Below are 23,044 nucleotides of genomic sequence, written 5' to 3'. Positions count from 1 at the left end.
TGACTCATTATTATTATTTTTTTCAGTTGAAACACCTGTCTGGATGAACCGAACACACAACTTAATCTTCTAGAGGAATCTGACATGACACTCAAGACATCTGAAGCAGATTGCTGGGAAAGATCATCCATTCTTGCAACTGAATATTTACCCAAAGAAGAATGTTTAATATTTTCAATCTTGATGAATGATATTTGCTTTGCTTTCAATTATTTAATTCTTGATTATAAAAAAGAATAAAGGAAGTGCAAAGGAGGGGGAAGGGGATAGGTGCGCTCCCCCAACGACCCACCACTCCCCTCATCCCACCCCCTCCTCTCCCCGTGTGTGTGTGTGTGGGGGAAGGGTGGGGGGTGGGATGAGGGGGGTGGTGGGTCAAAAGTGGGGGCGCATGGGGGGTGGGTGGGGCTTATGTGAGCGGAGCTTGTGTGGGCGGGGCTTATGAGGGCGGAGTTTGTGTGGGTGGGGCTTGTGAGGGTGGAGCTTGTGTGGATGGGTGGGGCTTGTGTGGATGGGCGGAGCTTGTGTGGGCAGGGCTTGTGAGGGTGGAGCTTGTGTGGATGGGTAGGGCTTGTGTGGGTGGGTGGAGCTTGTGTGCATGTGGTTTGTGTGGGTGGAGCATTTTTTAAAAAAATTAAATAAACGTGTGTGGGGAACTAATAAACTAATTATGTGAATATGATGGATGTGGTTTTTGTTGGTGGAGCTTGTGTGGGTGGGGTGGGGTTTATGTGTGTGGAGCTTGTGTGCATGGGGTTTGCGTGGGTGGGGCTTGTGTGGGTATAGTCAAAAAAATGTTTGTTTTTTTTTCAATTTATTATCTTTGGCTTTTGCAATTCCTGTGAATAAAGTGAACCTAAAATCTCTTCACCTTCTAAGTCATATACCTGAAAGTTCCAAGGAACTGTATCAAGTAGATCAGCGATTTTAAAAAGTTAATTTGTCCATCGCTTAGTATAACCTTTTTCAAAATGAGATTTCCACCTGTATATTGTTACGTTTGAGGGGGGGGGGGTATGCATTCAAAGGGTAATTAGGATGTTTAATTAGGTATGCCATGCTGTTCGAGTTTACCAGGATCTCGATGTAATAAGTAGCGATTCAGTGGTGATAAGTTGTCTAGTAAATGTTCATTGCTTCAAGGGGGAAATGATAAATGTCACGTAATTAGATAGGGACACGGGATAGGGTAAGTGTGTCTGCGTAAACCCCTTTTGGTATTCTCTGAAGACTGGCCGTGACGTCACAGGACAGTGCAGCGGATGGCTCCGCCCCGTGATCACGATTAGCGGAAGGCGATGGCGGTGGGCCAATAAACGGCTCGATTGAAGTGACGAGGACAGAAGGATAAAAAGGTTCTGTTCGGGGTCGAAAAGGAAGAAGAAGAAGATTACAACCAGAACGATCGTGTTTTTTTGGTGTGGAAGCTGTGGCGGCAGAGAGCGTCCTGGTTGCTGTGCTGAGTCGATCGTGCTCTTGATCGTGTCTGGGAGCCTTGCCGAGCCTCGTGCCTCGCCTCGGTTGGCTCTGGGGTTCTGCTGACTCGGAGTACGGGGTCGGGCAGCGGGCGGACCTGCCTCCCTCTCCTGCTCGCAGCTTGGCGCGGGAGCTGGTTCCCTGGCGGCTGTGGGTGGACTTGGGCCAGGACCAGGAGGTCGACAGCACCGCGGTTTCTCCTGCCCCCCCCCCCCCCTGGCGAGAGCAAGGCCGGCTCGTCCGGCGCCGATCCAGGGACAGTTGCGTCCACACCACAGTCCAGCCTGACCACCAGAGATAGCTATGTTTTGTGTGTGTGTGTGTGTGTGTGTGTGTGTGTGTGTGTGTGTGTGTGTGTGTGTGTGTGTGTGTGTGTGTGTGTGTGTGTGTGTGTGTGTGTGTGTGTGTGTGTGTGTGTGTTTGGCGCCTTAGAGGGATTGAGAACTGTATATTCATTGGAATTGTCTGTGTTTTTCCCCACGCCCGATCCCACACCATCCCGTCGAATCGCCCCGGATCCCTCTTCTTGCCGAGTCTTGTTATTTCTGGTAATTATAAAAAACAAATAAACATCATCAACTCAGTGAAAAGCGACTCGTGCCACTTTCCTCGTCCCGTTTGCGGTAGAGCGATTAGAACCGCCATGTTTGGGTTATAAACAAATAAATCGCCTCCATCGTTTCGGCTCATTCTACGTTGGCGGGACTGTTCAAGTCCCGTGGACGTCACAATATTCTTACTATATCACCAACTTTGAACTTAGGCTTTCTGACATAAATCTCTTTTTCATATTCTAATTTTGTAAATGTTTCTAATGGTTTGGTATTCGTTGAGGTGTGAATCGTATCATTATACTTATCTGCAATATCCTCAATTAAAGATACCCTTTTTTGAGAACAGAGTTGAGTGAATTTTTTATATAGTCTCTCTTTTAAAGTACGATTGAAGCGCTCAATAACAACCGCTTTTCCTTGATTAAAGGTAATGTATAATGCAATGCTGTTATTTTTTAGAAAATTCATAAATGTCTTGTAGAACTGTACCCTCATCAGTCCTGTACCCCTTTTTAAAAAATGAGCCACAGATATCGTGGCTTTCCTTCCAGAACACCCAAATTCCACGTGTAAGTGGTTTGGTTCAGTTTAAGGTGTTGACATCTTCTTTTAAGGTATGATACATCGAGTGGTTTCTTTAAGATAAGTCTTCTATTCAACATCTCTTCTGTTTTAAGATTAGGAGTATATTCACTGATATACGAAGTAATTTCATCAATAACAAATTTATTCTGATCAGCAAAAGCATTAGCCACACCAAAAGCAATCTATTTTCATTATCATTCCTTTGCAGTTGTAATCAAATTTCAAGACCATACAGAACTTTATAATGATCACAAAATCCAAATATACCTTTGAGTGGAACTGCCACAGTAAAACTATTATCTGCTTTTGTATCATCATTATACATTCCTTTCCTTTGACTATTTCCAGGGTCTGTGTTTGTTCCCGTTGACAAATGAGGAATAAAACCTTCGACAGCCCCCTTTCCCATTCAATCACTAATGAATATAGTGTAAATTTCATCATTTCAGATGTAGCAGAGACATAATCAACCGCTTCAACTTCTTGTGTTCCAATGTACAAACAGACACTATCAAACACTTTCCAGAAGAAATCATTTACGAGTGTAGCGTTTGTGTTATTCGCACCCTTTGTGACTGTAAATTTACACAACAAGAAACTGTCGTCGAGATTCAAATAAGTTTGTTGATTATTTATTTCAAAAACTTTTTGTTCCATTTGCATTCCAGTCTGTTCCAGTTATTGCATTTACCTTGAAGTAGTCTTCTTTTTTAGTGGAGTTTGACATGACAATGGTATCATCCAAATCACAGATACTATCAATTGCTTCCATACTTGTATTTATTGGGGAAAAAAGATGTTAAAACTTTTGAAACCCTGACCCAAGTATTTGAATTATTTTCTGTCGTTCTTGGGGAGACAACTGAGTTTTGCCTTTCTTAATTTCTTTTATTGCTTGTAATTTGAGATTCCTTTTGGGCATCTTTTATACTCTTTATAACATCCACTACATTTCCCACAGCAGAAGCAGTTGAACCAATTGGGTCTTTGTTTAAGAATAGTTGAACCTATACCCATTAGAGTATCAATTATCCCATCTCCTTTTTTTCTAAATTGATGTCTGATACCCTTTTGTCTCTTAGGTTTATAGTATCCTCCACCAAGATACATACCTTCACCCTTGTAGTATGGGGAAAGGAACATCCCATCCCCTGTAATTATTTTATGTTTTCCCAACTCGTGTTTCCTCACAATAACCATTGTATTTATTTATTGGAAAACTTCACGTAGGTGAATTCTGATGGATATAATTTCTCCATTAAAAGAAATCATGCGATTATCTTGGACGGTTATCCTAAAATTTACTCTGTATGTGGTTTTCCTGACACAGAGAGATAAACCAGATTTTTGGGTTCCATATTGAATTTATAACCAATTGGGGTTGAGTATGCGCTGAATGAAAATATTGTATTTGTTCTTATTCCATCATTATAAGCGCCATCAATCAAATCAAGTGAATTAATACCGAATTTATTCCTGAGGATATTTGAATGACGTAATCACTGTAAAACTTCCCATTAGTTTCAATATTTTTTGAGGAGAAACCCAATAACTCTCTAAATGAATGATCAATTGTGAAATCAACCTTGTAGTTATTTTTAAGTTTAATCGTTGATTTTGAAGTATGTTTTTGAATGTCTATAATATATCAATATTTTTTGGTTCATCACCCTGTTCTTTCATAAGACGAGCAATTTCAGAAGATATTTGAGAAATCTCATATGCTCCGGGTGAAACTGTTATCGTTTTGTATCCACTTCCCGGATTACAACTAAACTTGTCATTTTTCTCGGTGATATTATATTAAATAAGGTATAAGAACTTTCCATGGACAATAAGGATGCGTCATATTCTTTTGTTGCGTCAAGTTGTAGTGGATATTGGAATGAAGATGTGTGGTCGCTTGTTGTGAAATTAAAACTAAGGATTGTGCTTCTCATCTTATTTAATATGAGATATAATGTCTTTGTGTTGACATTTATTAATTATTTTCATGTTCATCAACTGGTCTAAAATGGCTGATGCTTCATTAAAACAATTATTTCCAGCCTTCTTACGACCAAACAGCAATAACAGTCTATTAACTAATTGTGATGGGTCATTTGGAAGAAACCTAACACCTGAACCAAGGACACTTAAAGCCTGAATAATGTTTCTCCTTCTCATTCTTCCTATTTTACCAGATAGACTAAGCCTATAATTAAGAGAGTCCAGCAGATCAATATATACTGTATCATCATTATTTTTCATATCCAATGGTTTATCAAAATACTTTTTTTTTTTTTTTTTTTTTTTGTATACCTTGGTCGAGGCTCGTATGAGAGCTAACACACAACTCACAGCAAGGAGGCATGAGACAAGAGGGGCGGGAGTGGAAGGGACAAAACAGTGGGGAACAGACACATTAGGTGAACTGTGGAAGGGAGAGGGATGGGGATGGGACGGGGAACATGGCGAAGAGAAGATGGACATTTCAGGGACTTTCAGGAAGGAAAGCAGGAGAAATGAAGGAAGTGGGCTTGGGTGGATTATCGGGGGTAGAAAAGATCGAGGATTTGGATGGGGGAAGATAAGAGGTGGTGGTGAACAGCTGTTTTGAAAGCCTGGAGGGAAGAATGGGAAAGAATAGAGTGAGGAAGTTTATTCCAAAGGCGGGAAAAAAGAGGAATGAAAGAGTGAAGATGAGCAGTGATTCGTGATTTTGGTAGTTTTACCAGAAGGGGGTTGTTGGCGGACCTTGAGCGCCCTGTGGAAATGTGGTGGGGACAAATCGCAGAGAGAGCAGGGGGGGGGCAAGGCTGGAGAGGAGTCGGTAGAAGACAGAAAGACCACCGACCAACCTGCGGTGATTGAGTGAGAGGCCTAAAGACTCAGCTTCATTGCGGGAGATGCCGATGATCTTAAATGCCCTGGATTCATCCCTCATGAGGATGTGAGGATTCATCCCTCACAGGTGAACCTTGTCTTCCATCTTTTGTGAGAAGAAACATTAATCTGGGGGTTAATTTAACAGGGGGTTGAGCAGAACTCAAGAACCTTAATCATCATTAAATATCAATATCTTTTCTTGAACAAGATGAAATATTGCTGGTTGTTCTGTTGGAATGAGTCCAACTATGGATTTGGAATCTGCTGAATATTCATTGTTTTGAAGAGCCTTCACAATATAATCAGGGGGTTGATTAATCTCTTCCAGTTGTTGAAATAATCCTTCATCATCATATTCTAATTCTCCTACATGCTCTCATTCTTCCTCCGTCATTTGACTGAAATCTTTTAACATTTGAAGTTTTTTCGGAGTATATTCTATTGTGGGAACTGTGGAAGCATCTATAATTTTTTCTTGGGAAGTTTTTTAAGTGGTGTAAAAAATTTCTCTTGTTTTCTTTCAACTGCTTCTTCACCCGTTAGTTTCTGCCTGCGTTTCTTTATGTCTTCATGTTGTTTTACAACTTTTGAAACCAACTCTTGATGTTCCTTAAATCTTCTTGCTCTTTCTTTCGCATCCATTTATTTATTGGAAAATATCGTTTAATAAATTGTAAAGATCAACAGGGAAATTTTCCTTTTCTTCATCATAAAAGTAGATGTGTTCAAATAAATCCTTTTCTTTAAATATTTCATCAAATTCTTTATTAACATTAATACGTGTCGTAATTTCTTCTTCACTAATACTTGTATCTCTGCTTTTCATATGTTTGTGTTGAGTTTCTTCATCAACATCAAAACCAAATGATAAGATCTTAACCCCATTACCACTCGGATGTTTAATAATTTGTCTCATTCCTTCTGGATTATTTCTAATATCCTAAGACCACCAAATTTTAGTTTCTTTAACTCACTCTTACAATGTGAATATTTTGTTGTACCAAGAGAAACCTCCTCAAATATTTGGCCTTTCTTCCTCAATCGCATATGTTCCTCCACTGAAATATAGTAATACTCTTCACCTTCTACTTCTCCAGGTCTTTTGCTCTAGTTGTAGAGACAATGCGTATCACTGGGTGTTTTTTAAGCAAATTAAAAATACTAGTACGTGCCCGTACGTGCAAAATCTTTTAAAAATAAACAATAAAAACTTTCAAACCGCGTGCCAGAAACAACTACACAGGCCGTTCCTTCGCTCTCGCGTGCCCGTACATGCAAAAAAAAAACATTTCAAACAACTACACAGGTCGTTCCTTCGCTGTCGTAAGCAACGACTGGATTGGTGCATTGTGTTTATATCTCTATAATTTATCGAGAAAGAAATCGAGAAATTACAGAAATCGAGAAAGAAAGAATAGTGTCGAGAAATCGAGAAAGAATACAGTAAGTTATCACTATCCGGAAGTCCGGAAGTTAAGTCCTCACTGTCCGGAAGTTCGCACGATTATTTGCAATTTAGTTTTAATGGCCAATTATTCAATTAGCGCCAAATTATTTTGCCTTTTTGCAATGTCATCGCAAGGAAAAACACAAAGAGAAGAGACGAGAATTGAAGAGAAGAGAGAGAGAGAGAGAGAGAAAAAAAACTTTCAAACAACTACACAGGCTGTTCCTTCGCTCTCGTAAACGACGACTGGATTGGGGCATTGTGTTTATCTATAAATGCGCATAAGAAATCGAGAAATTATTAGAATACAGTAAGTCATCACTATCCGGAAGTCCGTACGTTGTAACCCGTAATGGGTAACGCGCTGGGTGCAAAACGCCAAGCAACGTGTCCTGTCATTGGTAACAGAGGAACTCCTCTTCCCCAATGACCACGCCTACGCAGCAACATATCCTGTCATTGGTAATTAAATGGCGCCATTTCCCCATCGGCCACACTGACACAGCAACGTGTCCTGTTATTGGTTTGGTAAATAAATGGCCATAACTTGGGAAGCACTTGTCTGATTAATATCAAACCTTGACAAGGCACATCCTCAGGTCCCCAGCAATATAGCTGGAAAGTTTCAATTAGATCGGACCAGTGGTTGTCGAGAAACAGCGGTCACACACACACACACACACACACACACACACACACACACACACACACACACACACACACACACACACACACACACACACACACACACAAACACACACATTGCTGGAATTATAGATAGATTCTCATTTGTACTATACAAGAACCTTGATTTATGAAAGTTTTTTTTCCATAAGCAGATTGACCCACAAGATTTATAATAATAGTTGTCATTTATATATGTAATTGTTTATAAAATAAAAAAACATATCCCTTAATATCTCATCTTGTTTCACAACAATATATTTATATTTTTCAGTCGTGTGCTTCATATAATCCCCAAATTCCTTTTTACTACTTAATGTAGAACAATTCTCTCTCCAAAAATTGTTTATATCTATTGAATTTAACTTGCATAAAATAAAAGTATTCGCATTGTTTCTAATGGAACGACGAGGGAGTTGAAAGTATGATTGACTAAGATAAATACAATTACAAGAAGAATGTCTCCCCCTTGTATAGTAGTTGTTCATTACCGTTTGGTTTCTCTCATTTACGGAATCATCAAAGATAACGAGGTTCTTTTTTGATTTATCCAAATATTGGGGAGAAGGTATATCATCCGTATTATCACTAAGAATACAAGTTATCGGTTTTGATTTCTTTTTATATCTCTGTGTATCACAAAATAGTTGTATTATATCTTCAATGTTGTAATCATTTGGTTTGTTTTGAAGTTTAAATAAACCGATTATATCTTCTTTTTGAAGACCAGCATTAAAACCTTGTGAGAGTAGTTTATACTCAGGTTGAAAACTCGACTTTGTGAAAATTCTTAAATTATCATAATCTAAAAAGTTGGGAGTAAGGAGCATCTTAAAAAGTAAGCAGGTTTTTCCACATCCGCTTGAACCAATTATGAGACATCTTTATGAATTTGGAAGATTTTTATGGTTGTTAAATTTTATCTTATTTTTCCAAATGGGTAAAAAATCATTCATTTATATATTTGGAAAACAGGTTATTTAATTTATTATTGGCTTTTTTCGAAACTTTATATTTTATCCGAAGTTCGGGTTTAATTTCAAGATAATCCATTATTTTATTTATACAATATCTTGTGTTGATATTTCCCTGAAAATGACAATCGTGAATAATATATAACAACAATTCTTTGAACATTTCTCTTAAACGTTCAGTTTCTTCCATTGTAAGGAAAGGTGTGTTATCACCCTCATACTTTACATTCATTTCTCTAATGAATCTTGGAAAGTAATTCATTTTTGGTGTAAATCTAAAAGAATTATATTCCTTTTTATATTTTTTATTATCATTAATTAGAAGATAATCACAGAATACGAGGTGTGTTCAAAAAGTATCCAACCCTAATTTTTCGTGTGTAAACAAATGAAGCTAGGGAGGCGTGGTTTTGTGCACGTATGTAGGCAATCCTAATCCGTATGCATGAATATTTTCCTGCCTGCAGAAGCTGTTAGTCACCGACAGAATGCCGATGAGTGAGGAAGTGAAAGTGAGCACCGTCGGATTTTCGTTTTTGACAAAATGACGGATCGCTGTTCAGTCTCCAGCATGTCCTGTGCGATCTCCAAATGGAGTTGCTTCTGCTCGATCATTAGCAGCTTTGGCACGAACTTCGCTGAGATTCTCCTTAAGCCCAAATCCTCAGTCACAATGGAATGAACGGATCCAATGCTGACGCCCGCCTCGTCTGCAAGTTCTCTGATCATGATTCGACGATCCTGCATCAGCAGGGTCCTCACTTGGTCAATGATGATCTCATTTTGGAATGTTGAGGGCCTACCAGAACGTGCTTCACTTTCCACTGATGTTCGACCATCTTTGAAGCGGTTGTTCCACTCTTTTATCTGTGTGGTGCCCATTGCTTCGTTCCCAAAGGCCTGTTGAATCTTGCGGATCGTTTCCACTTGGGAATCGCCAAGCTTTACACAAAATTTGATGCAGTAGCGTTGTTCAAGTTTTTCCGTCATTTTGTCAAAAACGAAAATCCGACGGTGCTCACTTTCACTTCCTCACTCATTGGCGGTCTGTCGGCGACTGACAGCTTCTGCAGGCGGGAAAATCCAAATAAATCATACACAAATAAATATCAAAAACATACTCCTTGTGGTTTCTGTTATTATATCAAATCATCTGTTGGTGATGAATACAACAAGTTAGAACTTTATGGAGGAGAAGATGCCTCAGAGGAGTTTGTCTGACGATTGGGAAAAGACTGTATAAGACAAAGAGAAATAATGGTTAAAACATATAAACCAATGTCATTTAGAAAGAGAGAGAAAAAGGAAGCAAGAAAGAACAGTGTCTGTCATTTGTGAGGAGAAAATTGAGGGAGAGGTCAAAGTTGGGGATCATTGTCATCTTCCTGGTAAATATAGAGGTCCAGCTCATTCCCGTTGTAATCTTAATTACAAGCCTCCAAACTTTATTCCTGTCTTTCTTCACAACAACGCTCACTATGACACATCTATTTATAAATGAACTTTCAAAGACATCTGGAAATATTTCTGCCATTCCTAACAAAGATCAAAAATACATCTCATTCACAAAAACAATTCATACATCCCCCATAACCCATATCGTATTTCTTGACACATGCAAGTTTATGGTAAGTCCATTGTCTAACTTAGCATCGAATATTAAAAACTTATCGAATCTTAAATCACATTTCTCAAATCAAGAAGAGATTGAACTCTTATCACAAAAGGGAATATATCCATATGACGATATGGATTCATTTGAGAAGTTTAAAGAAACACAACTTCCTTCAAGGGAAAGTTTCTATGGAAAGTTAAATAAAACTCATATTTCCGATAGAGATTATACACAAGCTAAAAAGGTTTGGGAGAAATTTAATATAAAGAATTTTGGAGAATGTCATGATTTGTATCTTAAAACTGATGTATTGTTATTGGCTGATGTGTTTGAAACTTTAAGAACAGTCTGTCATTATATAAATTCTTATGGATTAGACCCCGTTCACTATTACACAGCTCCGGGTTTGGCTTGGAGTGCTATGTTAACCAGAGTTGGTGTCAAAGCCACCCAATGGTCGCCTGTTTATACATTTATCATTTTTAAAAGACCAGTCTAATAATTAATATTTTTTATAAAGCATTGCAGTGAAGTCTGATCCAAAAAATTTTATAGCAATATATGTATTTGTATATTGTAATCAGTAACAAGAGCGCAAGTGAGCACAATATACGCCTGAACAAGAAGGTATATACAGAATTGTGCTACTACATGGAAAACAGCATACTGGTTGCCATGGCAACCACTTCAGATGATGAACTTATGTCACGACACACCGTCTCCACAGTCTGTACCTATGTACCAAATATGAAACGTGAAAGTTGAAAACTTTGGGAGTTAGAGTGCGGACAGGAACGGATGGAAAACAGCATCCTGGTTGCCATGGCAACCACTTTAGATGACGAATGTATGTCGCGACACACCGTCTCCACAGTCTGTACCTATGTACCAAATATGAAACGTGAAAGTTGAAAACGTTGGGAGTTAGAGTGCAGACAGGAACGGATGGAAAACAGCATCCTGGTTGCCATGGCAACCACTTTAGATGACGAACGTATATCACGACACACCGTCTCCACAGTCTGTACCTCGGTACCAAATATGAAACGTGAAAGTTGAAAACTTTGGGAGTTAGAGTGCGGACAAGGACGGACGGACAGACGGACGGACGGACGACAGGTATCACATTATACGCCCCGATATATATATATATATATATATATATATATATATGTATATATATATATATATATATATATATATATATGTATATGTATATGTATATATATATATATATATGTATATGTATATATATATATATGTATATATATGTATGTATGTATATATATATATATGTATATATGTATATGTATATATATATATATGTATGTATATGTATGTATGTATATATATATATATGTATATATGTGTATATATATACATATATATATACATATACATATATATATATATACATATACATATATATATATATACATATACATATATATATATATACACATACATATATATATATATATGTGTATATGTATATGTATATATATATATATATGTATATATATATATATATATATATATATATATGTATATGTATATGTATATATATATATATATGTATATATATATATATATATATATATATATATATATATATATATATATATATATATATATATGTATATGTGTATCGGTCGTATAAAAAATAATGTGGTACATAAAAACATTACAAAGGAAAAAATGACTTGCACCAAAAACTTTAACATTTTCACGCTGACGCTGACGCTCACACCGGGGGTATCGCTATAGCTCTCTGTTCTTCAAACAGGCGAGCTAAAAATGACAAAAGTAAATTTGGAATTAATCAGTGATATAGATATGCTTTTAATGATAGAGAAGGCTAAAAGAGGAGGAATATCTCAAGTATGTTACAAGAGATATGCTAAAGCAAATAAATATCTTCCTGATTATAATAAGAATGAGGACAACTCTTACCTGAGGTATTATGATGCTAACAATTTCTATGGGTGGGCTATGTCTCAATCTTTACCTTATGGAAAACTTAAATGGGTTAAAGAAAAACATTATGAAAAAGTTTTACAAAACATTGTTGTCTCCTCTCAAAAAGAATTGGATGAAGCTGAAGTTGGATATTATTTTGAGGTTGATTTAAAATATCCAGAAGAACTTCATCACAAACATAAAGACATACCTTATGCCCCTGATAAAGAAAGTCCAAGAAAAGAATGGTTAAGTTATTACCAACAGTCATTTAATATAAAAGGAAAATTGACAGAAAAACTACTTATGACATTAAATGATAAAGAAAGGAACTTGAGACAATATTTATCTGCTGGGTTGAGAGTGAGGAAAATTCATCGAATTTTGAAATGTAAACAGTCATTGGTTAAAGAAGTATATTGATTTTAATACAAAAAGGAGAACAGAAGCAAAAACAGATTTTGAGAAGGAATTTTATAAATTAATGAATAATGCTGTATTTGGAAAGACTATTGTATGGAAAATGTTAAGAATCGACAAAACTTAAGACTTGCTACATCTTGGAAACAGGCTTCAAAATTAATTAATAGACCGAGTTTTGAACGAGCGGAGGTGTTTTCAGATTACTTTTGTGCTATTCATTTGAAAAAAAAAGAGAGCATTGAAATGGATTAACCTATTTATATCGGAACATCAATTCTGGACTTGTCAAAGTCGTTAATGTATAACTATTACAATAATAATTTAAAATCAAAGTATAAGGATAATGTGTCATAGTTATATATGGATACAGATAGTTTTATATTCGAAATTAAGACAAGTGATGTTTATGAGGATATGATTGATAATATTGATATGTATGATACAAGTAATTATAAGTCATGTGATGTGTTGTTTTCATCAAAGAATAAAAAGGTTATTGGTAAGTTTGAAGATGAATTGGGTGGGAAGGTCATGAGTGAATTTATAGGATTGAGATCAAAGTCTTATGCTTTTACGTATATTGATAATAATAACATTGAAAGTTGTGATAAGAAGCTAAAGGGAATAAAGAAAAATATAATCAAGGAAACAATAAACTTTAAACATTATTACAACTGTTTAACCTTAAAGGTCCCCTGACATGCAAAATAAACTTGTTATTTATAAATTAATTTGACCTTCCTCGTGAAGAAATCACCCATGTTTTTTTTTTTTTAATCAAAAATGGGATAATTAGAGCAATATTTCGATCATTTCTGGAGCTATTCACAACTTGCTATGCCCTGTCCCTTAATAAAATTGACTTCAGCGAATCGCAGCGTGACATCACATACAGTAACTCGCACAGAGTGGATTGACTCGAGAGTGGAGATGTCGCGCGCCTTATACAGTACGTACAAATGCATTTTGCACATGTTAGTGCAATCTAACATGCTAATGTTATCTGCTCATCTTCACTCTTTCATTCCTCTTTTTTCCCGCCTTTGGAATAAACTTCCTCACTCTATTCTTTCCCATTCTTCCCTCCAGGCTTTCAAAACAGCTGTTCACCACCACCTCTTATCTTCCCCCATCCAAATCCTCGATCTTTTCTACCCCCGATAATCCACCCAAGCCCACTTCCTTCAATTCTCCTGCTTTCCTTCCTGAAAGTCCCTGTAATGTCCATCTTCTCCTCGCCATGTTCCCCGTCCCATCCCCATCCCTCTCCCTTCCACAGTTCACCTGTGTCTGTTCCCCAATGTTTTGTCCCTTCCACTCCCACCCCTCTTGTCTCATGCCTCCTTGCTGTGAGTTGTGTGTTAGCTCTCATACGAGCCTCGACCAAGGTATACAAAAAAAAAAAAAAAAAAAAAAAAAAAAAATCTCTGTTATCGTCTTAATTCCAGTGATTGTTTCGCGAAAGTTTTAAATAGTTTTAGCCGTACTTTCGAAAATGCCTGCAAGATGTATCGTAGCAGGATGCAGCAATACAAGCAAAGACGTTGTAAGCCTTCATGTATTCCAGAAAGATGATAATCGTCGGAGAATATGGACATCTAAAGTGAAGGTACTGCTTCCATTAGCATGCTATTCATTAACAGTTAGCCAAAATGCTGTAATAAAAGAAAAGGGGAAAAAAATGTTTGCACAACTATGAAAGACATTTATCTGTCCTATGACATGGCCTCATAGCCTCGGGACTCTTACGCATTGACTTATACATTGTGTGCATGCTAATACAAGTTACTTGTCAACTCTAGAGTCTATACTTGTCCGATAAATCCGTCGTCCGTCCGATTAGGCCAATAAATCTGACGTGCTGTAGCTTTCTTTTATCATTCTCTTTTCTTCATTGTTTTCTGCTGGCGCTACATGACAGTAGGAATAAAATAAATAAAAATGCAACAGAACGTCAGATTTATCGGAGTACTCGAGACAATTGTATCGCAAGGTGTGTTCTGCACACAAGTTTTCATCGTATCCGGACAGCGAGATTGCTTCGTTTTATGCGCGGAGAGATACGGCCGATGACATGCGCCGGCCTTGTTTGTGATTAATTCGCCGTGGAGCAACATGTCCGCTGCGCTGCGCTGTTCACGTCACCTCACTAAAATATTTCTGATATCGAGCAGTATGCAAGTCGAATTTACATTATTGAATTACGAATAGGATTTTAGTCTAACCAGTTGTTATTTCCGAGTCTTCCTTTGATGTCCTCCTGATCATCATGAACTCTGGGAATTTCATCGCCATTTTTCTTGTCCTGCTTCGGGCTCGAACTGCTAAGGCCGTATTTCATTTCCAGCTGCCTGAACTTCACCTCCCGTGACTGTTATCCCACAATTCTCCATGTGATTCAGACCAAAATCCTTCATTTCTCTCACACTCACTATCATTACCAGCCAAGTGAAAGTCCATGTCATCCATTATTCAAAACCAAATGTTCGATTTTTTTAAAGCAGAAATGAACGAAGCGATTGAATCGACCAATCAAATGTGGAAACGCACAGTAAGCCAATAGAATCACGTAGACCACCAACCCGAGTAATTAACGTGCAGCCTTTGACATCCTGAAGTTGACGTCATGTGGATTACGCCCCTTTCAGGAGAATTTTTAGGGGCGTTCCCGAAGACGTTTGTTTTTTTAATTTTACATTTTACAGAATGAGTATTGTGAAAAAAACATTGTCAGATCTGAAATCATGATGAAAAACTCCTCTTGGACATATATAAATGAAATTTATGTACTTTTTCATGTCAGGGGACCTTCAAAGAAGGAAGAGTTCAGAAAAAATGAATACAATAAGAAGTTATAAACATCAATTATATACAGAAGAGATAAATAAGAAAGCATTATGAGCTTTTGATGATAAAAAAATATATTTTAGAGAATGGCATCAATAGTCTCCCTTCTGGTTATAAGTATAAAGGCCCGGTCACACCTTGACGTTTTAGCCAACGTATGCCGATTTTTTTGAATTTTTTTTCTAAAACGCTGGCACACGTTGAATACGTTATGGGTAAGTTTTGATAACATTGAGAGCACGCTGAAAAACACTGCCATACGTCGTTTAACGTTGGCTTTAAACGTTGTACTTTTTGGTTGTCCTCAAATTTTTTCATGCTTGAAATTTCACGACGTATGCCGGCGTATGACTCACACGTTCCGCTACGCTGGCCACAAGTTGTATGCACGGTCTGCGATCGTTGACAGACGTCAACACATGCTACTTGTGAGTTAATCATAAGTTGAGACACGCCGAGGTAATGTTTAGCGTACCCGAAACTTATTTCTAACCTATGATTAACGTGTTGTTGGCACGTTACGCGATCGTTGCCACACGTCGACAGACGTTACTTTTAAGTTACTCATAGGCTGAAAGACGTCGGTATAATGGATCGTCCTTGCGTCAGCGTCCACGGCCAGGACACTTATTTGCAGCATTCTTCAAACTTTTCTTCGGCATGACGAGGATGTTCACACTTCGATGTCTAGCTTGGCTATGATTCCAATTGTCCATTGGCAGCGTCTATTTAAAATAGTCGAGTTTGAGCGTTTTAACACGTTCAGAAGAAACGCTTCAAATTTCCAAACCCCAGCGTCAAAAAACAAAGGCGAGTGACAGCAATTTAAATCGTTCATTGTAAACAATGAAAATAGCTGAGTGGTACCGTTTAAAAGTCGTTGAGTGTAAAAAAATCCAATTGTTGAGCGCAAGCGTCTACTTTCAATAGTGGAGATGCAGCCATTTAAATCGTTGAGTTTATCATTTAAATCGTTAAATCGTTAAACGCAAGGACGATCCATCATAACCCACACCCTCCCCCTCACACTCACCTACTACTGCCAACATGAACAAACTACTACTAATACTAATACTAATACTAATACTGATACTGATACCGTTACTGCTGACATGGACATCGACTCAAAAAGGACTCAAACACTGTTGGGTTCCCCTTTTATGAGCAGCATTTTTATATACCAATTCCCAAAACCGCTGGGAACACGTCTTTATATGGCAGTTGTAAGCTAGAAACACGTTCATTTATTTTTTTTGTCGACCGGAAGACGTCATTGGAATACGTCTACATACGTCGATGTGTGTTGGGACTACGTAAAGAATTGGTTCAAAGCACGTCAAACATAAGTTAGAAATAAGTTTCGCGTAAAAAAGACATTACCGCGACGTGTTTCGACTGATGAGTAGCTTATAAGTAGCCTTTGTGGACGTGTGTAAGCGTCCACATCTTCTTCTTCCTCTTTCGGCTTGCTCCCGTTAGGGGTCGCCACAGCGGACCAACTGTCTCCATTTCGCTCTATCCTCCACATCTTCCATTGACACTCCAACCACCCGCATGTCCGCCCTCACCACATCCATGAACCTCTTCTTTGGCCTTCCTCTTCTCCTCCTGCCTGGCGGCTCCATCTTCAACATCCTTCTCCCGATATACTCCGTTTCCCTCCTGTGCACATGTCCAAACCATCTCAATCTCGCCTCTCTCACTTTGTTTCCAAACCGTCCTACCTGCGCTGTCCCTCTAATACACTCATTTCTTATCCTATCCATCCTCGTCACTCCCAACGAGAATCGCAGCATCTTCAACTCTGCCACCTCCAGCTCCGCTTCCTGTCTTTTTGTTAGCGCCACCGCCTCCAAACCATACAACATAGCTGGTCTCACTACCGTCTTGTATACTTTCCCCTTCACTCTTGCAGCTACCCTTCTGTCACAAATCACTCCTGCAACTCTTCTCCACCCACTCCATCCTGCCTGCACTCTCTTTTTCACTTCTCTCCCACACTCTCCGTTACTTTGGACAGTTGATCCCAAGTATTTAAACCAATCCACCTTCCCCACCTCAACTCCTTGCAACTGCACCATACCACCACCCTCCCTCTCATTTACGCACATGTACTCCGTCTTACTCCTACTGACTAACATTCCCCTTCTCTCCAGTGCGTACCTCCACCTCTCAAGGCTCGATTCAGCCTGCTCCCTACTCTCCCTACAGATCATGATGTCATCCGCGAACATCATGGTCCATGGAGACTCCAGTCTGATCTCGTCCGTCAACCTGTCCATCACCATTGCAAACAGGAAAGGGCTCAGAGTCGATCCTTGGTGCAATCCCACTTTAACCTTAAACCGGTCCGTCATTCCTACCGCACACTTCACCGCTGTCACACTGTCCTCATACATATCCTGCACGATCCTCACATACTTCTCCAACACTCCCGACTGCCTCATACAACACCACAACTCCTCTCTTGACACCCTATCATAAGCTTTCTCTAAATCCACAAACACACAATGTAACTCTTTCTGGCCTTCCCTATACTTCTCCATCAACATTCTCAAAGCAAACATCGCATCAGTGGTGCTCTTTCCTGGCATAAACCCATATTGCTGCTCACAGATCATCACCTCTCCTCTCAACCGAGCTTCCACTACTCTTTCCCACAACTTCATGGTGTGGCTTAACAACTTTATCCCTCTGTAATTTCCACAGCTCTGCACATCACCCTTATTCTTGAAAATCGGAACCAGCACACTTAATCTCCACTCCTCCGGCATCCTCTCACTTTCCAAGACTTTATTAAACAATCTGGTTAACAACCCCACTGCCATCTCTCCTAAGCACTTCCATGCCTCCACTGGTATACCATCTGGGCCAACCGCCTTTCCACTTTTCATCTTCTTCATAGCAGTCCTCACTTCATCCTTACTGATCCACCCCACTTCCAGATTCACTATCTCCACCTCTTCCAACCTTCTCTCTCTCTCATTTTCTTCATTCATCAGCTCCTCAAAGTACTCCATCCACCTTCTCAACACACTCTCCTCGCTCGTCAGCACATTCCCATTTGCGTCCTTTATCACCCTAACCTGCAGCACATCCTTCCCAGCTCGGTCCCTCTGTCTTGCCAATCGGTATAAATCCTTTTCCCCTTCTTTTGTATCCAACTTCTCATACAGCTCGTCATATGCCTTTTCCTTGGCCTTAGCCACCTCTTTTTGCTTTTCGACGCCACTCCTTGTACTCCTGCCGACTTTCTTCATCTCTCTGACTATCCCACTTCTTTTTCGCCAACCCCTTCTTCCTTATACTTTCCTGTACTGCCTCATTCCACCACCAAGTCTCCTTATCTTCCTTCCTCTGTCCAGATGTCACACCAAGTACCTTCCTAGCTATCTCCCTCACAACTTCTGCTGTCGTTGCCCAATCATCCCACCCATCTTTACCACCATCCAACGCCTGTCTCACCTCCTCCCTAAATTTCACGCAACAGTCTTCCTCCTTCAGCTTCCACCATCTGCGATGGGGATGCGATGCGATGGGGATAAGTTTTACACATGATATGTATAAGCGTCCACATATCATGTGTAAAACTTATCCCCATCGCATGCGGAACGTGTGTCATACGCCGAGTACGTCGTAAAATTTTGAACATGTTTAAAATTTCTTGACGTACTCTACTTACTACGACGTATGATAGCGTACTTTAGCATTCTACTCACGTATACCAAACTTACTCGTACTGTATTTGACGTGCCCCAACGTTTTAGACACATTTTTCTTAGGTCGGCATACGCTGGCAAGATCGCCAAGGTGTGACCGTGATGTTGACACTTCCATTTCTACGGCAGTTATGATTCGAATCGTTGTGCGTCAGCCTTTTAATAGGCTACGTCACGACCTCGTCGGCGATGCGTGCAACGCGCTATGCCTAAGTTAGACTATCGTTGGGCATCGGTTGTGTAGGCCGACAACAGGTTCAGCATTCGTTGGTATAAGTTATCTATAACACAACGAAACGTTCTGTGTCCGTTACCAATGCGTTATACATAAGACCAAGTCGCTATGAATACGTCCGAATCTTTATAAAAAAACATCAAAAGTTCAACGTAAGCCAGCGTTTTAGATACATTTTAATACGTTGCCATCGCTGGCTGAAACGTCAAGGTGTGATCGGGCCTTAAGTATAAGTGTTAAGATATTGGGTTGGGGATTTTAACGGCTACTGCCGTCTTTTTACTGATTTGTAATTGATAGAACCAAGCAATATCCAAACCAAAGAGTAGAGATGTAATCAGCCTTGGTGTTTAAATGGAAAATATAAAGAATGTGAGAAATATCAAATAAGTCTTGTTGAAGAAATAACCGGGGTAAAAGTAGATAAAACAAATAAGCGAATAAGTTTAATTACAAATAAGTTGGAGGATGCAAAGAAAAAGATAAATATCCTTGAATGGACTGAAAACTTTGATGGTTATCAATTGAACAATGGAAAAACAATTTACTACAATCTCAAAATGATACGTGGCTCAGGAAGTGGTCAAACAAGAACATTGAGAAGTTTATCATTTCATTTCTGCTCAAAGACATTTAAACCAAGAACTAAGTTCCAAAATAATCTTTGTGAATATACTCGATGGCATTGAATGTTATAATATAATGAAGTTATTACCTAAAGTAGAACATGAACAAATATTCATTGGATCACTCTTTGAATGGAATGAAAAATATGAAAGGAAAGAAGTGCTTTAATCAGTAAGTCTCAGTTTAACATTAGTTTGTATGGGAGAGGGAGGAAATCGGTCTCCTATTTTGGGCTTTTGGACCTTGAGTCAGAAAGGTTTTCCCATTCATTTGTGTGGGAGAGGGAGGAAATCAGTCTCCTATTTTGGGCTTTTTGGACCTTGAGACAGAAAGTTTTTCCCTTTTCCCCATTCATTTGTATGGCTGCCTCAGAAGCCCCATTTATCCTCTACTCACAGTTGCACGTGTAGAGTTCATGTGTGTGTGGAATCCAAGGCAGCCAGGATCATTGGGTATCTCCCGCGATGAGGCTGAGTCTTTGGGTCTCTCACTTTCAACGAACGACCCCCAAAGAACTCCTTGGATCCTCCACAGATCTTTCTTTAAACGATCCTGGTCTGGGACAGGATTCAGGCTTCCAAGCATCTGTTGCAGTTTCGCTTCTTTTCCAGACCCCCAAAGAACTCAAGACTCCAGCACAGAACGAACTGTCTCAGCACTCCACGAACTCTCCGAACTCCAAGCACTCCACCCTGAGGATGGTGTCGTAATTTATCCATCTCCCTCAGCGGGGAGGGCCATGGTGAAGCTGACGCCTTGATTGGACGGGGCTTCCATGGGTCCGCCCTTTCTGGGCGGAGTTTCGGCCATACCGGGAAGCCCGCCCACTTCACACGTGCGGACTCGCCAAAAAGGAACTACTGTAAGAGGATTTTGCCTCGGACAGCGAGTCGCCGGTTGGGCGAGTAGGTGAACATGCGGTTTTTCAGCCCACTCGAAAGTAGCAAGCGAGAGGAGGGGCAAGCAGGCAGAGAGTACCGTGGGTTGTCGTGGATTTGCCTTTGCAATGAAATGGAGTGGGGATAAAATAAAAGGGGAAAAATGATTTATAAGCCTAACTAAAAGCCATCGCAATGCACCCCTTTAATTTCCCACTAAACACAAGGAAGGGATCTGTCTACACGTATACTTAACGGCATAACTGACTTGGGACACCTGTATGTTGTATGCATACGGTTCCTAGTATCGTAACAATACGTTACAGATCTCATGCAAGCTTCTTGGGGTGCAGAAAGTGAATGACTTGCAAATTATATGTAGAAACGTACCCAATGACCTTTGACCCCGAAATAACCTCAAATGCAAAAATCCAGCGTGGCATCGCCCTTTTGTCACACCCCAAGGAACGTTTTAAGCATGGATGTCGGCCATTAACCAAAAATGTTTTTTTTTAGGCCTCTTTTTGGCCCTTGGCAGGCAGATTAAGAGGTCCCGCAGCACGAGCAATTATAGGCTCGGTTTGCCGTGTGGTGGGGGAATCCCAGTAGGGAAGAGTAAATAAAGAGAAGGTTTGGAACCCATGTGGGGGCAGAGTAGCAATAGCATGAGGGGGAATGGATTAGCATTAGTTAAATTAAATGGGAGATTAGATAAGCATTATACAAGAGCAACGGGACATAGTGGATTAGAGACAGTTGACGTTTAGTGGGTACATAGAGATAAGTGACATCATGTTAAAAGTATGAGTACCAGCTTGCTGGGATGATTGAGCCATTCGAGTATACTGTGTCGGAGTGGCGACCCATCCAGGATTGTGCCCAATAGCCGAGGAGACTGCTTAGGCAGCACCAATGCTCTGCACAGAGTATGGTCCCAATGGATGGATGTTAAAAAGAACATCCATAGTTTATGGGATTCACTTTCATGAAATTATTTCATTTCAATTTTTTACTGTCAAAATGTGTTTGAGAATGAGTGTTTAAATTATCTCTAAGCCAAAAAGGTAATGTTGAAGGTGAAAATTGTGATGTACCCCACCCAGTGTTATTCCATTACTGTATTTCTTTTGGCTTAAACTAGGTATCCTAAGCACTCGTGGGATGGGAAGGGGTGGAACCCAGTGGGGAGGGGGAGCATTGAGGTGGGACAAGTGGGGGTATTGATTTGGGTGGGGTTGAGTTTGAGAGGTTGGGATGGGGAGGGGGTCCAGAAAGAAGAGACATGAAGTGAAGGGATGCTAAAGAGTGTGACGTATAAGCGGTGGGGTTGTAAAGAGTTGGGTTTGTCAGAGTTCAGTTCAAGGAAGTGAAGGGGAATTGTCGTGAGCAGACATTGCAAACTGGACTTCTCAAGAATCCCAATCTCTACATATGTCGACAGATCATGGGATAGGTGGACATATTTTCTGCTAAAGGCATAGAGAAAGGTGGTGCTGTCGGTACAGGAGCAGGATTGATGGACGAAGCATTTAAATGAGAAACAGGTTTGGAAAGTATTCCACATGAAGAAGAAGAGGAATCAATTGTGATGAAGAAGAATATATCTTGATGAAAAATAAGAATAGATCTTGATGAAGAAGAACAGATATTGATGAAGAAGAAGAATAGATCTTGAGGAAGAAGAAAATTAACATGTGGAGTGATCATGACTGAGAAGTAAGGAAAGTGAATCATTTTATAATGCTTTTAAAAGAAATGTATCATTCAATGAAGAGTCAGCTTGGGGATTTTGAGAAAAGGAAGAGATAAACAACGAATGACAGGAAATACAGGGAGAAGGAATTACAGGCACATTGAGTTTGTGTTTTGGAATGAAAAAATAAGGTTTTTTTTGTTTGTTTTTATTTTTTGAGGTGAGGCAATACAGTACAACAAAAACAAAAACATATATTTTTCCTCCAAAACACAATCTCAATCTGCCTGTAATTCGTCCTTCCTGTATTTTCTGTCGAGGGTAAAGTTTAAGAGGCTGGAGGGACAATATTTCAGAGCACGGAAGTGGAACGAGGAACATGGCGTTAAAATAGAGACAAATTTGCATGCCGGCGATCCATTGACAAGGTGTTGAATAACACCAACAGAAATTTAACCAT

The 23,044-nt window shown here is 39.4% G+C and overlaps 1 protein-coding gene across 7 annotated transcripts in view; it reads left to right on the top strand.

Annotated features, from left to right (window-relative positions):
* Positions 1-23,044, top strand: part of GATB (glutamyl-tRNA amidotransferase subunit B) — a 234,815-nt gene that overhangs the window by 85,868 nt on the left and 125,903 nt on the right. The window lies entirely within an intron of this gene.

Source organism: Eptatretus burgeri, chromosome 18 (genome assembly GCF_056783735.1).
Source record: "Eptatretus burgeri isolate ZD-2024b chromosome 18, Ebu_testis_v1, whole genome shotgun sequence".
Lineage (NCBI taxonomy): Eukaryota > Metazoa > Chordata > Myxini > Myxiniformes > Myxinidae > Eptatretus > Eptatretus burgeri.
The sequence above is the reverse complement of the archived record's forward strand: the minus strand, read 5'-3'. Positions and strand labels throughout refer to the sequence as shown.